Below are 16,861 nucleotides of genomic sequence, written 5' to 3' on the forward strand. Positions count from 1 at the left end.
CTCATTGGGGTCAATGATTTTTAAGCAGGATTTAAATTCATAGTTCTCGGTGGTGCATTATCCTGTATAAACAGAGCTGATGCTGCCAAGGTCAATGTCAGCCCATGCAAACAAACAATCACTTACACATCATTCAGTGCTCATAGTTTAGCACAGTCTTCCTCTGTAAACAGGATTTTAAATAACTGAATATCGGTAAATATTTATTGGTCAGCGGTCATTTTGTGCCTCTGGTTGGTCCATGTAAGTGGATCCTTAGTCTGTTTTGTGTGTGAATAACTTTTGCCAACAGATACTGTAAATTAATACAACCAGATTTTTGCAATATACTTTGTCATGAGGTCGTTTGTATGTAACCTTTGTTGGGTTATGGAAAAATGTAAGTAGTTTTTCCATGCACGTGGTGTCCGCACTCTATATATTACGTACTGTATATTGTACATGTTGCTCCTTCCTATATGCAGTTTCGAGCTACTCATACTTACTTTGCACACTGGTCATTAACATAGAGACTTCTCTTTCCAACAACCTATATTTAGTCAATGGCCCATAAATATAGGTTTTCATAAATTAGACTGCATCTAATAGAATCAGGTGGGAAACTGTTGTTCTTTGTACTTCCCTACCAGAAAGTTCTACAAGTGTGATAGCATTATTTCTGAATTTTATTTAATTGATGTAGATGTTGGTCTCCTATGTTGTTCCCAATTGTTTGTGTCACTGTCTTTTCTTATATCACAGAGCTGATTATAAATGAGTAGTCAAAATAGCATTACTGTTGGTTTGAGATAAGCATGCCTCTTACATTTCTATCATTGTTCAGATGTTTCCGCTAATAATGATTTTAATGTTTGCTGACTGTTGACAAAATATTTGTTTCCCTAGATGCTTGTTTTGAATGCCAACTTAATATTACAGAATTTCTATATTAATAATAAAAAAAATATTTTAAAGAGTAGGCAACTTCCTCTTTAGTGTAAAAAATGTGATAGCGACATAATTTTTAGGGGATTTGCAAATATATTAAAATAGGTTCTTCATCTTTGTGAAGCACGCCTCTCCAGTAGGTATGAGCAGACTCATAGAATTTCAGGCTCTGGTATCCAACTTGAACTTTATTCCAAAGTCCTGTTCGGGTAGCAGAGCTGTACCCGAACTTGAAACAGAACCAGAATCCCATTGAAAGCACTTCCCTGGAACACCGAACTTTGCAATGACTTCCAGAGAAAGCCTGTGTTCAGCATTTAGTACTAGACACTAATTGTCCTGTACGAACACCAAACTTTTAAGTTCGGGTTCGCTCATCTTTACTCTCCAGTTCTGAAATTGACTGATAATTGTGACATCTGTCCAGCCTTCTGTAAATGAAAAACACTTTACAAGGAAAAACAAGTTTTTAATTGCCTGATGGACATGTCTGATCACTTGCTTCACCCCCAGAGGCCATTTTGTGGACAGAGAGCTGTTCTGTCTGTGAGAAAGGCTGTATCAGCAAGTGCAAAAGGATAACCTGTAATATTTATATACTGCCACAAAATCATGTCCGCAACATATGTGTTAAAATGAAGATAAAGTGGCCCATGTCTATGATGTACCAGGGTAAAAAATGTCCTGCTTCACTCACAAAAGAATTGTCACTGTTTAGGCCAGACCTGTAGTTTTGTAGCACTCATCATTTGAATTAGTAATATTTTTTTTAAATATCTCTTGTCTTAAAAGGTTATTCCAATCTTTAACACTTTTTCACCAAGTCCAGTTTTCACCTGCCCGCCCAGGCCAAATTGTTGAAATCTGACTGAAGTTTTCAAATTTGTCACTTTATGTGGTAAAAACTGTGGAATGCTTAAAATGCTTCAACATATCTCAGTGATTCAACAAATATTTTTTGTGACACATTGTACTTTATGTTAGGGGTAAATGTAGGTTGATGTTATTTACATTTAATTGTAAAAAAATATAGAAAATTTAGTAAACATTTTCAAAAATATGCAGTTTTCAAACTTGGAATTTGTATGCCCTATAAACAGATTTTCATATTACACAAAAAAAGTTTAAAATTAATTAAAATGTCAAATCTTTTCCCAACTACACTACCTGTTTTTTTCCACTTCCTTTTTGATGATGTTTCGTTTGAAAATCCCAGTGCATACTCAAATGATACTTCATAAAGGGGCACCGACTGCGATCACTGCCGCAGCCCCTGCCTCTTCCCTAACATGAACCATCATCAATTACACTCCTTTCAGGTACTGGGCTAGTCCCTGCATGACAACGTGCTCTTTATTTCTGGCTTCTTAGATCAGCAGTAATGAGTTGGCAACAGAGTGCGTTGTCAAAATACTCGGAGAGACCAGTGACGTCACTTGCGGGAGTATACCCATATTTACCATATGTCTCAGTGTGCACCTATGGCAGTTTTAGGATTTCATCTACATATAGTCTTGGGGCATTTAGCTATTATCACTGCTGTTTTTATCAGTCATTGTTCATGTCCTTATCTGAACTAATTCTACCTTAGCTACTCCTTACTAGCCATTTGTATAATTATTTCTTACACTCAGTCTATTTCTATAGATAAAGGGAACAAATTAATTTACAATGATAAAACAGGAAAATTGCAAACATTTTTAAAGATTATCAACAAACAATTTGTCAGCACAACTTAGAAACAGTAGCTATTGATGTTATAAAGGTGAACATTTGAGAACAATTACACCAAAGTGAAATATAACAGTCAAATTGACAACTAAAGTTTATGCAAAAACACTAATAAAAGAGGACTTCAAAGAAAACCCCCTATGAAAGGAGAAGAGAAGAAATATCAGAAGGGAAAAAGGGGAAGCTGGGAAGGAAAAGGGAGAGGGCAAGAGCTTTTGGGTCTCAAGGAATCATTCAATACAAAGCTACCAGCACCAATCTAGATCTCCTCCAGTAAGCTATTCCATCAGTACAAACTATTCCTTGGGGAAGGACCAATACCGCAAGGGGTTACTGTTGGCTATTGGATTAACTGTGTTAAATCAAATCTATTGGAATTCTCTATACACACCTGTGACACCCAGTAACCCATATGGGCCTTTTTTTTCTCCTTCTCTATACTACATTTGCGGTCTTGATTCAGTACTCATTTGGACCTGGAGGAAGACACATGTGGTGTCGAAACATGTCATCCATAATTTAAGGGATTGAATGTATGCAATATTGTAACTGAAGAAATCTGGAACTTTTTTATGGATAAAAGGTATATTTTACTCTACCATTGGACTGATCGCTGGAGAAACAAAAAGTTTTATATATATATATATATATATATATATATATATATATATATATATATATATAAAGTGTGTCCGTAAAGTCATGGTGCACTTTTGACCAGTCACTGGAAAGCAACAAAAAACAATAGAAATGTGAAATCTGCTCCAAATAAAAGAATAAAAGAACAACTCTCTGTTTCATACCTATTCAGTGCAGTTCGATGTGGGCGCCATTTGTTGCCCTACTCACATCCTAACAATAGTGAAGTTCTTGCCACACATGGGTAAGGACGTCTTGTGTAACAGAGTGAATAATGTCTGTGATTCTCTGTTTTAAGTGATTAATGTCATTGATATGTTGAATGTACACATGTTGCTTCACATAACCCCAAAAGTAAGAGTCTAAGGGTGTCAGATCCGGGGATTGTGGTGGCCATGGCTTGACAGAACCCCTGCCTATCCACCAACAGGGGAATGTTCTATTCAGAAACTCACGTACAATGGTGGTGTAGTGTGGAGGAGCGCCATCCTGTTGAAAGATGACACCTTCTGGAAATTGTGGCACTGCATACAATTCCAACATTTCAAAATACGTTTTTGCCATCACAGACCGCTAAGCAAAAAAAATGGGCCTATCACCTTATCATGCATCAGGCCACACCACATGGTCACTTTAGGGGTGTTACGTCCCTTATAAACGCGCCAATATTCACGTAGCACTTTGGTCACAGATTCAAATTTAGCGAGCCTCAGAACACACTGAACTTTCCTCTGTACGTCCACATCTCAACTGGCATGGAAAACCACACAACTGGCATAAGCTTGTAGTTGCATGACGTCACAGATCTGGCAGTGTTTTAATCAGAGTTCAGTTCATTAGGGGTTAATCTGACTGAGGGTTCAGCAACAGCTTAAATGGGTTTGTGTTGTTTGATTGGTTCTTGCTATCCTCATGAACAGGTCTGATATGATTGGGCCAGAGAAAGGGCGCCAAAATGTAAACTATAAATAGATCCTGTGACTGGTCAAAAGTGCACCATGACTTTATGGACACACTGTATATATATATATATATACATAATTTTTTGTGTGTGTTTACTACTTCACATGATTGTAGGGTACAAAAATTAAATGTTACATTTTACTACTCGAAAATGTTGTTTCGGCCCCAAATTTCTCATTTTCGTAAGAATAAAAGGAAAAAATAGATGACACAGCTTGTGGTCCAATTTCTCCTGGGTACGTTAATACTCATTATGATTTCAGAAAATACTGTTAGGTTCGAGAAGTGTCTCTGTTTGACTTTTGGAGCACAAGTTTTGCTAGAATAGATTGCGGATGCCATGTCACATTAGAAGAGCCCCTGAGGTGTAGAAACAGTAGAAACCCTCTAAGGTGACCTCATTTTTTAAACTACACCTCTCAATGAACTAATCTAAGGGTGAGATGAGTGTTTTTAAACCTACAGGAGATTAACAGAATTGTAGAATGTTGAGCTGTGGAAATGAAGAAATCAATTTTTTTCCCCAAAAATTTGTTTTAGCTCCAAGTTTGTAATGTTCACAAGGTCTATTAGGAGAAAATGGACCACATTGTTTGTTGCACAATTTTCTCTGAGTAATCCAATACTCCATGTGGTCAAAAACTACTTTTCAGGCACAGTGCAGTGCAGATTTTGTTGGAATGGTTTGCATGTGCCATGTCACATTGACAGAGCCCCTGAGGTGCCACAATAGCAGAATCCTCCATAGTGACCCCATTTTACAAAATATACCTCTTAATAAATTTAACTTGGGTTGCAGTGTGCATATTGACACCACAGATATTTCACAGAATTTGATACCATTACGTCTGTAAAGAAAAAACAATTACATTTTTAGCATTAAAATGTTTATTTTTAACCTAGATTTTACATTTTCACAAAAAGAAAAATATAAAAATAGCCCAAACTTTGTCAAACAATTTCTCAAGAGCATGGCAATACCCCGTTATGTGCTGTACAGTACTGCTTGGCCCACACGGCAGTGATCTGGGAGGGAAGAAGCACTATTTGACTGGCAGATTTTCCTAGAGTAGTTTGCAGACTTCCTTTGCAGAGCTCCTACGTACTAGTACATCAGAAACATCCTTCATATTACATCATTTTTGAAACCCCTCTTGGAACACATCTGCCGCTACAGTGATGATTTTGACTCTATGGATGTTTTGGAAAAGCAAGTATGCCAATGACATTGCAGAGTGAAAATTGCAAGTATGCAAGACTGGTGCCCAATACATTAGTGCCTAATACATTGTGCCCAGCTTGTGCTTCTGAAGGTACACACCCTGTATATTAAGTGACCCCTCCTTAAGTAATGCCACTCTGTTGGGATCAGAAGGGAGAAAGTGTTTGGATTTGAGAGTGCAGATTTCGCTGGGTTTCTTTTGTGAGGTGCCATTTCACTTGTGTGCTACAAATAATGTCGAAAGATGATAAACCTGAGTGGGGGGATTTTCTTTTGTGGGTTGAGTTGAAGCTTTTATTGGTAGAATTTTGGGATCTACACCATTTTGTATTACTTTTAACGCTTGGAGCAAATTCATCATGCGTTGTACGCTGAGCACTTTCATCAGGGTTTCCATTTAAAACTCCAAAATACGTGATTTAGATGGAACTTCCAACATTTCCATTCACTCTGGAGTTCATCTGGCCTCTGTCAGAGAGGTTCATCTTTTCAGCGATGCACAAAACTGTGGTCGGCCGCACTTTTCTGCATGCCTAAAATAATGGACACTGTCAGATCATAGGCCAGTTGGCATTCACAGTTCCTCCATCTGCCTCATCATAGGGAATGGAGTTTTGTCTGAAACACCTTTTTCAGACATTTAAATGGACACCCCAATGTTACTGCTCAGAATAGAGTGCAGGATACATGTGAACTGAGCATTATTTGGATCTTTTAGAGGCAGAATGAGAAAAATCAACAGATTTTCTTTTATTTATTTATTTCTTATACCATTCACCATTCGGTATAAGTAATAAAACTGTTGTGTTCTTCTTGTCAGTAGGATTACAGTGATTCCAGATTTACAGTATATCCGTGTTTTTTTGTTTTGATCCTATCACACACTAATAATTCTTTAAAATATAAAACAAGTTTTTAGCATCTTCATTTTTTTAAGCTAACATTTTTCTAATTCTCTGCAGAGTCACATGAGGGCTTGTTTTTGGAAGGATAAGTTGAAGTTTTTATTGGTACCATTTTGAGGTACATAACATTTTTGATTGTGGGAAGCAGAATGAACAAAAAAGTCATTCAAGAATTGTTTTTTGGGGGGTTTCTTATTACGCCGTTTACTGCATGTTAAAAGTAGAAAGACAGTTTTATTTTTTGGGTCATTTCGATTACAGTGATAGCACATTTATGTAGGTTTTTTTATGTTATTTTAAATTTTTATTTTGTCCCTCTATGAGTCTTCAACTTTTATTTGCAGGAAGTATTTACAAAATATGACATGGAAGTACATCATCTGTCAGGTGGGGGTTAAGTAAGTTTAGATACTATAAGTTAAAACAAGCGATCAGCAAGTCCGTAAACTGAGGAGCGATTTGCTTTAGAGTAATGAAGAGAAACCATTTTTTTAACAAGCAGTGTTTAAGAACTTTTTTTCCTTTTTTTATTTTTTCACACAAATATATAATCAGACATGTATAGCCTGCAAATGTTCTCTCTAAAATTGAGCAAAAATTATGGTACAGTATGTTTGGAGCATATTCATATCTTATCGCATAGCAGTACTAATAATTTACTGGAGCAGATAGTAGAAGGATGTGTAAATGTGTATGGTGGTAATGAAAAAAAGCAGGCACACCAAAGGTCCATGGTAATAACAGGTTCTGGTGCTTCAGTCCAACATTTACCTGCAATGATGAGACTTCATACTGGCATATCATCATTGCTTAACTAAGGTGAGGGGATAAATGAGCCTTAGGGGATTGTGAAACCCAGACTTCTCTGATGTTCTTATATATCTTCCATTAGATATACTTATAAAGGCTATCAGTTGCTCTTTCCTGCTTTCTTTTTCAAGACATGGACAGCAGGTGGAAAGAGTCAGGTTCATTGAAAAAGAACAGTCGGAGGCAGTGCATGCTGCTCAGCATACTTCTCAGTCTCTTGACTCTTCCTATCTTTCATTTATTTCAACAATTTGCTTTGTTTAAAAAAATCTGGATTTCATTAACATTGATAACAATATGACCTTGCTTTGAAACATTGTAAAACACTGAGAGGTTTGTCTAAGAATCTTTGTAGTTAATGTAATTTGGTCAGTATGTGACATTATCATGAGAAATCCAACTTACAGACAAAATTTAGTTTAAATGTTTGTCTTTGTCTTGCTTTGATGTGGCCATATAGAAAAGGTAGATAAGTTTTGACATTACTAGAGATGACTGCAAAGATTCACAAGATGTCAGTAGTCAGTGACTATAGAAAAGAGCCCTGCAAACTAGCTAACTGTTGGAATCTCTGATTGGTAGTCAGGAAACTAGAAATGAGTGGATCAAATCAAATTTGCCTGTGCCCAATTTTTCCCCTGGAAATTTAATTTGTGGACAATTTATTCTCCTCAAATTTATTGTCTCATATTTGCTCTTTGTTCTCTGCATAGAGACCAAAGAGCATAATAAATGTAATATGTAAAACAAAATCGTTATACTCACCCTCCAGTCATTTCACCGGTTCCTCCGCTACTTTCTGCAATCTGTTTGGTCCTCACTGGATCTTGTGGGTGGCAGTGAGCAGTGGAGTATTAGAATAGAGGAGCACAGAGTTGAGAATGAGAATAATGATTTTTAAAAAAAAAAAACCTTTGATGACCCATATTGTCTCAGAAAAATCGTAGCCAGTGGTCGGGAATTTCCCCAAAAAATCCTCATTTTGACCAATGCGGATTTTTGTAAAACTCAAGCAGAATATATTTCTGGTCAAACTAATTAGCTCATCTCTACTGGAAGCAATATCATTGTTACTGCACAACACACACATAGATCAGAATGAGCACGGCTGGTAGGAGTTGGTATACAGAGGTTGGCGGCCACAAACTAACGATGTGACTGAGGGACCAAGGTAATACAAATCATTTTTTTTTTCAACTCTACACTTACATATTTTTGGTTTCCACAATGGAAACATGATATAGTCAGAACTTATCACTAGGGTTGAGCAACTTTCATTTTTTTAAGATCGAGTCGGGTTTTGTGAAACCCGACTTTGTCCAGAGTCGAGTCGAGTGCAGTCGGCCGATTATCGCTAAAAGTCGGGGATCGACCGAAACACGAAACCCAATGCAAGTCAATGGGGAAGCATAGTCGGCAGTGAGTGGAGGCCAGGAAAACACCTACAGTGCCCATTTTAATGCCAAAAACATCCATTCTTGTTTCTGAAGCTTGTCAATCTTAATTAACTTTATAATAATAGTTGTTCAATAGAATTTGGGGGTCATTTGGCAAATTTGTGGGTGGTAGGGCTGGTTCAAGGTTTTAGTGGGCCCAGGAATCGTGGACTACGTCACGGCGGTGGAGCAGGGAGAGGAAAGTATTTCAACGTTGCAAGTGCTGTGATCCTGAGCAAGCAGGGGGGCACACTTGTTCGCATTGGCACTGGCACAGGGCCCCTCAAAGTACAGCGGTGTGTTTGCACGGCGGGGGCGCCTCCCACCAGCAGCGACACTTTTGCGTACTCTGAGGGGCCCTGTGCCAGTGACGTCGCCAACGAGTATGCCCCCCACCTGATGAAGGAACCTGCACTTTCATCTGCACCTTCCTCTTTGTCCCTGTGTAAGGTGGTATAACATGCGGGAAGGGGAACCTTACTTTCAGCAGGGTCAGATTCTGGCTGTGTAGAGTGCAAGGGGAATGTAGTGGTCTAGGTCAATGTACCAGCAGAGTCATCTAGCAGTGGCTGGGCAATGGGCAGAATGAGGAGGAAACAGATATAGGGCCAAAGAATAAAGTAGGCTAAATGCAGTTCAAAATTGGTAACAGGACAGGACTAAACAGGCGGCATTGCTTTGTTCAGTGGAGTAGCAAACCCAGGAGCAGCAGACACTGTTTTAAGGGCCCAACCACACTAGTAGGCCAAATGCAGTTTAATATCTGATACTATAGGCCCAAAGCCAGAAGGTTGAAGCTCAGCTTTATTCAGTTGAGGACAAACACCAGGCAGGGGAAGACAGCGTTAGTAGGCCATAACCAAAGTTGAAGGCCAAATGCAGTTTAATATCTGATACTATAGGCCCAAAGCCAGAAGGTTGAAGCTCAGCTTTATTCAGTTGCGGAAAAACACCAGGGAGGGGCAGACACCATTAGTAGGTCCTAACCACCAATTTTTAAAAACACAGCACTTAATGAGAGCCAGAAGGTTGAATCTCAGCTTTATTCAGTTGAGGACAAACACCAGGCAGGGGCAGACACCGTTAGTAGGCCGTAACCAAAGTTGAAGGCCAAATGCAGTTTAATATCTGATACTATAGGCCCAAAGCCAGAAGGTTGAAGCTCAGCTTTATTCAGTTGAGGAAAAACACCAGGGAGGGGCAGACACCGTTAGTAGGTCCTAACCACCAATTTTTAAAAACACAGCACTTAATGAGAGCCAGAAGGTTGAAGCTCAGCTTTATTCAGTTGAGGAAAAACACCAGGGAGGGGCAGACACCGTTAGTAGGCCCTAACCACCAATTTTTAAAATGACAGCACTTAATGAGAGCCAGAAGGTTGAAGCTGAGCTTTATTCAGTTGAGGAAAAACACCAGGGAGGGGCAGACACCGTTAGTATGCCCTAACCACCAATTTTTAAAAACACAGCACTCAATGAGAGCCGGAAGGATGAATCTCAGCTTTATTCAGTTGAGGACAAACACCAGGCAGGGGCAGACACCGTTAGTAGGCCGTAACCAAAGTTGAAAGCCAAATGCAGTTTAATATCTGATACTATAGTCCGAAAGCCAGAAGGTTGAAGCTCAGCTTTATTCAGTTGAGGAAAAACACCAGGGAGGGGCAGACACCGTTAGTAGGCCCTAACCACCAATTTTTAAAACACAGCACTTAATGAGAGCCAGAAGGATGAAGCTCAGCTTTATTCAGTTGAGGACAAACTCCAGGCAGGGGCAGACACCGTTAGTAGGCCGTAACCAAAGTTGAAGGCCAAATGCAGTTTAATATCTGATACTATAGTCCGAAAGCCAGAAGGTTGAAGCTCAGCTTTATTCAGTTGAGGAAAAACACCAGGGAGGGGCAGACACCGTTAGTAGGCCCTAACCACCAATTTTTAAAAACACAGCACTTAATGAGAGCCAGAAGGTTGAAGCTCAGCTTTATTCAGTTGAGGAAAAACACCAGGGAGGGGCAGACACCGTTAGTAGGCCCTAACCACCAATTTTTAAAATGACAGCACTTAATGAGAGCCAGAAGGTTGAAGCTCAGCTTTATTCAGTTGAGGAACAACACCAGGGAGGGGCAGACACCGTTAGTAGGCCCTAACCACCAATTTTTAAAAACACAGCACTTAATGAGAGCCAGAAGGATGAAGCTCAGCTTTATTCAGTTGAGGACAAACACCAGGCAGGGGCAGACACCGTTAGTAGGCCGTAACCAAAGTTGAAGGCCAAATGCAGTTTAATATCTGATACTATAGTCCGAAAGCCAGAAGGTTGAAGCTCAGCTTTATTCAGTTGAGGAAAAACACCAGGGAGGGGCAGACACCGTTAGTAGGCCCTAACCACCAATTTTTAAAAACACAGCACTTAATGAGAGCCAGAAGGTTGAAGCTCAGCTTTATTCAGTTGAGGAAAAACACCAGGGAGGGGCAGACACCGTTAGTAGGCCCTAACCACCAATTTTTAAAATGACAGCACTTAATGAGAGCCAGAAGGTTGAAGCTCAGCTTTATTCAGTTGAGGAAAAACACCAGGGAGGGGCAGACACCGTTAGTAGGCCCTAACCACCAATTTTTAAAAACACAGCACTTAATGAGAGCCAGAAGGATGAAGCTCAGCTTTATTCAGTTGAGGACAAACACCAGGCAGGGGCAGACACCGTTAGTAGGCCGTAACCAAAGTTGAAGGCCAAATGCAGTTTAATATCTGATACTATAGTCCGAAAGCCAGAAGGTTGAAGCTCAGCTTTATTCAGTTGAGGAAAAACACCAGGGAGGGGCAGACACCGTTAGTAGGCCCTAACCACCAATTTTTAAAATGACAGCACTTAATGAGAGCCAGAAGGTTGAAGCTCAGCTTTATTCAGTTGAGGAAAAACACCAGGGAGGGGCAGACACCGTTAGTAGGCCCTAACCACCAATTTTTAAAAACACAGCACTTAATGAGAGCCAGAAGGATGAAGCTCAGCTTTATTCAGTTGAGGAAAAACACCAGGGAGGGGCAGACACCGTTAGTAGGCCCTAACCATCAATTTTTAAAATGACAGCACTTAATGAGAGCCAGAAGGTTGAAGCTCAGCTTTATTCAGTTGAGGAAAAACACCAGGGAGGGGCAGACACCGTTAGTAGGCCGTAACCAAAGTTGAAGTCCAAATGCAGTTTAATTTCTGATACTATAGGCCGAAAGCCAGAAGGTGGAAGCTCCGATTTAGACAGTGGAGGACAATTTGAATTAGGGACTGCAGACAGACTTAGTAGGCTGTCCGCTGTGGACCATGCATTCAACACATTAACCCATTGCGCCGTAATGGACACGTAATCTTCCGTGGCCATGCCTACAGGTCCATGCGTCTGTTGTCAGGTGCACCTTTGTACTCACAGATTGCCAGAGTGCATGGACAATGCGGTCTTCTACATGCTGGTGGAGGGTTGGGATGGCTTTTCTCGCAAAAGAAGTGTCGACTGGTTAGCTTGTAGCGTGGTACAGCGTAGTCCATCATGGCCTTATTAATAGTAAATAAAATATATAACTAGGCTCTATGAACTTTTAAATAGGTTCCAGGGGTACACGGGCAGCATTGGTGTGGTCAGTGGAGGAGTATTGCAAGTAGGGGTCACAGACAGGCTCACAAAGGCCTAACATAACAAACAGTAGGCAGTCATGGCAGTTTGAAATCGATTACATGGATACACAGGCAGGCACTCCAGGCAGCATTGTGGTCAGTGGAGGAGTATTGCAAGTAGGGGCCGCAGACAGGCTCACAAAGGCCTAACATAACAAACAGTAGGCAGTCATGGCAGTTTTACATCGGTTACATGGATACACAGGCAGGCACTCCAGGCAGCATTGTGGTCAGTGGAGGAGTATTGCAAGTAGGGGCCGCAGACAGGCTCACAAAGGCCTAACATAACAAACAGTAGGCAGTCATGGCAGTTTTACATCGGTTACATGGATACACAGGCAGGCACTCCAGGCAGCATTGTGGTCAGTGGAGGAGTATTGCAAGTAGGGGCTGCAGACAGGCTCACAAAGGCCTAACATAACAAACAGTAGGCAGTCATGGCAGTTTGAAATCGGTTACATGGATACACAGGCAGGCACTCCAGGCAGCATTGTGGTCAGTGGAGGAGTATTGCAAGTAGGGGCTGCACACAGGCTCACAAAGGCCTAAAATAACAAACAGTAGGCAGTCATGGCAGTTTGAAATCGGTTACATGGATACACAGGCAGGCACTCCAGGCAGCATTGTGGTCAGTGGAGGAGTATTGCAAGTAGGGGCCGCAGACAGGCTCACAAAGGCCTAACATAACAAACAGTAGGCAGTCATGGCAGTTTTACATCGGTTACATGGATACACAGGCAGGCACTCCAGGCAGCATTGTGGTCAGTGGAGGAGTATTGCAAGGAGTGTCTGACACAGTTAGTACTCCAAAAAAATAAATAGATGTGAATGTCTCGCAAAACAACTATAAGTAAAAAAAGGGTGCCATGCTTAGGTACAGGGGTGGGCTCATCTGCAGAGTTTATGACAATGTAATTTGGCAGTAAATAAGTATTTACTGGTGTCAATATAGGACACTGACCCAGACTACTTTAACTAGCATCATAGATGCAAACAAATTGGTATTGTTTGTCATTGCCAGGCATTGAATGATGTCAGTGCATAGACTAAACATTGGTGGAGCTGTGCGAGATAATTTTGCACGTGGTACAGCACAGTTTGAGCTGGGGGGGGAACTCTCTTGTGGCCGGCGGTACCGCCCCAGGGCCCCTCATGTTACAACGGTGTATCTGACGTTGGGTGCGCACCACCACCGCCAGAGACACTACATTGTACTATGAGGGACCCAGTGGCAATGCCGTCGACCAAAAGCGGGCACACCCGCCTCTTCAGACAATCAGCACTGTAACGGGTGCTTGCGCCAAGTGGCGAGACAACGGCCCCGTGGGGGGATTTTTCCCATTGGGGGAGGTGTAAACATGTCGTATGCTGGACAAACAGCTGCTGCAAATTAAGAGATTGGAACACTCAGTAAGACCAGTCCACAAGCAAGACCTTTTTATAGGAAAGCTAGGTGTCAGCCGGGAAAGGTGGGGCAAAATAATTTGAAATCCAGGAGTGGTTCATTTTAATGAAGGTGAGATCATCCACATTTTGGGTAGCCAGACGAGTCCTTTTTTCGGTTAATATTGAACCAGCAGCACTGAATACTCTTTCTGATAGCACACTAGCTGCTGGGCAAGCAAGCTCCTGCAACGCATATTCTGCCAATTCAGGCCAGGTGTCTAATTTTGATGCTCAGTAATCAAATGGGAATGACGGTTGAGGGAGAACATCGATAAGGGCTGAAAAATAGTTAGTAACCATACTGGACAAATGTTGTCTCCTGTCACTTTGAATAGATGCTGCAGTACCTGTCCTGTCTGCGGTCATTGCGAAATCACTCCACAACCTGGTCAGAAAACCCCTCTGTCCAATGCCACTTCTGATCTGTGCACCCCTAACATCTCTGCCATGTAGCCCCCTGCAGCTTGTGTGAGAACCATCACCGGCGCTGTGTGCTGGGAATGCCTGAATCAAACGGTCTACAAGAGTAGCTTGTTTGGTTGCTAAGATTTGTTCGAGGTTCTCATGTGGCATAATATTTTGCAATTTGCCTTTATAGCGAGGGTCAAGGATGCAGGCCAACCAGTAATCGTCATCGCTCATCATTTTAGTAATGCGTGGGTCCTTTTTGAGGATACGTAAGGTATAATCCGCCATGTGGGCCAAAGTTCCTGTTGGCAAATCTGCGGTTGTGCTGGTTTGAGGGGCAGTTACAGGCAAATCTACGTCACTTGTCTCCCTTAAAAAAACAGAACCCGGCCTTGCAACGCCACTAATTTCTGTTGGCCCAGGAAAAGCTTCCTCATTAAAAAAGTACTCATCCCCATCATCCTCCTCGTCCTCCTCCTCCTCTTCGCCCGCTACCGCGTCCTCTACACGGCCCTGACCAGACAATGGCTGACTGTCATCAAGGCTTTCCTCTTCCTCGGCTGCAGACGCCTGCTCCTTTATGTGCGTCAAACGTTGCATCAGCAGACGCATTAGAGGGATGCTCATGCTTATTATGGCGTTGTCTGCACTAACCAGCCGTGTGCATTCCTCAAAACACTGAAGGACTTGACACAGGTCTTGTAGCTTCGACCACTGCACACCTGACAACTCCATGTCTGCCATCCAACTGCCTGCCCGTGTATGTGTATCCTCCCACAAAAACATAACAGCACGCCTCTGTTCGCACAGTCTCTGAAGCATGTGCAGTGTGGAGTTCCACCTTGTTGAAATGTCGATGATTAGGCGATGCTGGGGAAGGTTCAAAGACCGCTGATAGTTCTGCATACGGCTGGAGTGTACGGGCGAACGGCGGATATGCGAGCAAAGTCTGCGCACTTTGAGGAGCAGGTCGGGTAACCCCGGATAACTTTTCAGGAAGCACTGCACCACCAGGTTTAAGGTGTGAGCCAGGCAAGGAATGTGTTTCAGTTGGGAAAGGGCTATGGCAGCCATGAAATTCCTTCCATTATCACTCACAACCTTGCCTGCCTCAAGATGTACAGTGCCCAGCCATGACTGAGTTTCATTCTGCAAGAACTCGGACAGAACTTCCGCGGTGTGTCTGTTGTCGCCCAAACACTTCATTGCCAATACAGCCTGCTGACGCTTGCCACTAGCTGTCCCATAATGGCACACCTGGTGTGCAACAGTGGCAGCTGCGGATGGAGTGGATGTGCGACTGGGGTGTGTGGACGAGCTCTCGCTTCTGCATGAGGAGGAGGAAGAGGAGGAGGGGGGGCGAACGCCTACAGCCAACTCTTTCCTTGACCGTGGACTAGGCAAAACTGTCCCAATATTGCTGTCCCCTGTGGACCCTGCATCCACCACATTCACCCAGTGTGCCGTGATGGACACGTAACGTCCCTGGCCATGCCTACTGGTCCATGCATCTGTTGTCAGGTGCACCTTTGTAGTCACAGACTGCCTGAGTGCATGGACGATGCGGTCTTTAATATGCTGTTGGAGGGCTGGGATGGCTTTTCTAGAAAAGAAGTGCCGACTGGGTAGCTCGTAGCGTGGTACAGCGTAGTCCATCAGCGCTTTGAAAGCTTCGCTTTCAACTAACCGGTAGGGCATCATCTCTAATGAGATTAGTATAGCAACGTGGGCGTTCAAACCCTGTGTACGCGGATGCGAGGATGAGTACTTCCTTTTCCTAACAAGAGTCTCATGTAGGGTGAGCTGGACTGGAGAGCTGGAGATCGTGGAACTAGCGGTGGTGCCGGTGGACATGGGTGACTGAGAGAGGGTTGGAGATGGTATTCTTGCCGGTGCCCTACATGCAGTGTTTCCTTCTGCTAACCTGGTGATTCCCTGACTGCTTTGGCCTGGCGACGAAAGCTGCACAGATACTGCAGGTGGTGTGGGAAATGGTCGGCTTACAGGGAAGGAAGGGATGTAGTGTTGCTGACTAGCTTCATTGGCCGAGGGTGCTGCAACCTTTAGGGACGTTTGGTAGTTAGTCCAGGCTTGCAAATGCATGGTGGATAAATGTCTATGCATGCAACTTGTATTTAGACTTTTAAGATTCTGACCTCTGCTTAAGGTAGTTGAACATTTTTGACAGATGACTTTGCGCTGATCATTTGGATGTTGTTTAAAAAAATGCCAGACTGCACTCTTTCTACTATCGGATACCTTTTCAGGCATTGCAGACTGAGCTTCTTTAACCGGATGGCCACGCTGTCCTCCAACTGGTTTTGGTTTTGCCACGCGTTTTTGGCCAGATACGGGCCCGGTAGATGGAACCTGTTGTGATGTTGATGCCTGCTGCGGCTCCTCCTCCTCTGCTTCAGAACTACTGCCGCCTGCACCCTGTTCCCCCAATGGCTGCCAATTGGGGTCCACAACTGGGTCATCTATGACCTCCTCTTCTATGTCGTGTGCGATTTCGTCTGTGTCACCGTGTAAGCCGGTGGTATAGCGTCCGTGACGGGGCACCATAGTCTCCGCTGGGTTTGATTCTGCCTCAGTACACTGCGAGGGCAATGTTCTGGTCTGAGTCAAAGGAACAGCATAGTAATCTGGCTGTGGCTGTGCATCTGTGCACTCCATGTCCGATTCAACTTCTAATGGACATGGCCTGTTAACT

At 42.6% G+C, this 16,861-nt stretch overlaps 1 protein-coding gene across 1 annotated transcript in view; it reads left to right on the forward strand.

The window, feature by feature from the left end:
* The window catches only part of TAFA5 (TAFA chemokine like family member 5), a 738,239-nt gene that overhangs the window by 211,517 nt on the left and 509,861 nt on the right, over window positions 1-16,861 (forward strand). The window lies entirely within an intron of this gene.

Source organism: Ranitomeya variabilis, chromosome 5 (assembly GCF_051348905.1).
Source record: "Ranitomeya variabilis isolate aRanVar5 chromosome 5, aRanVar5.hap1, whole genome shotgun sequence".
Taxonomy (NCBI): Eukaryota; Metazoa; Chordata; class Amphibia; order Anura; family Dendrobatidae; genus Ranitomeya; species Ranitomeya variabilis.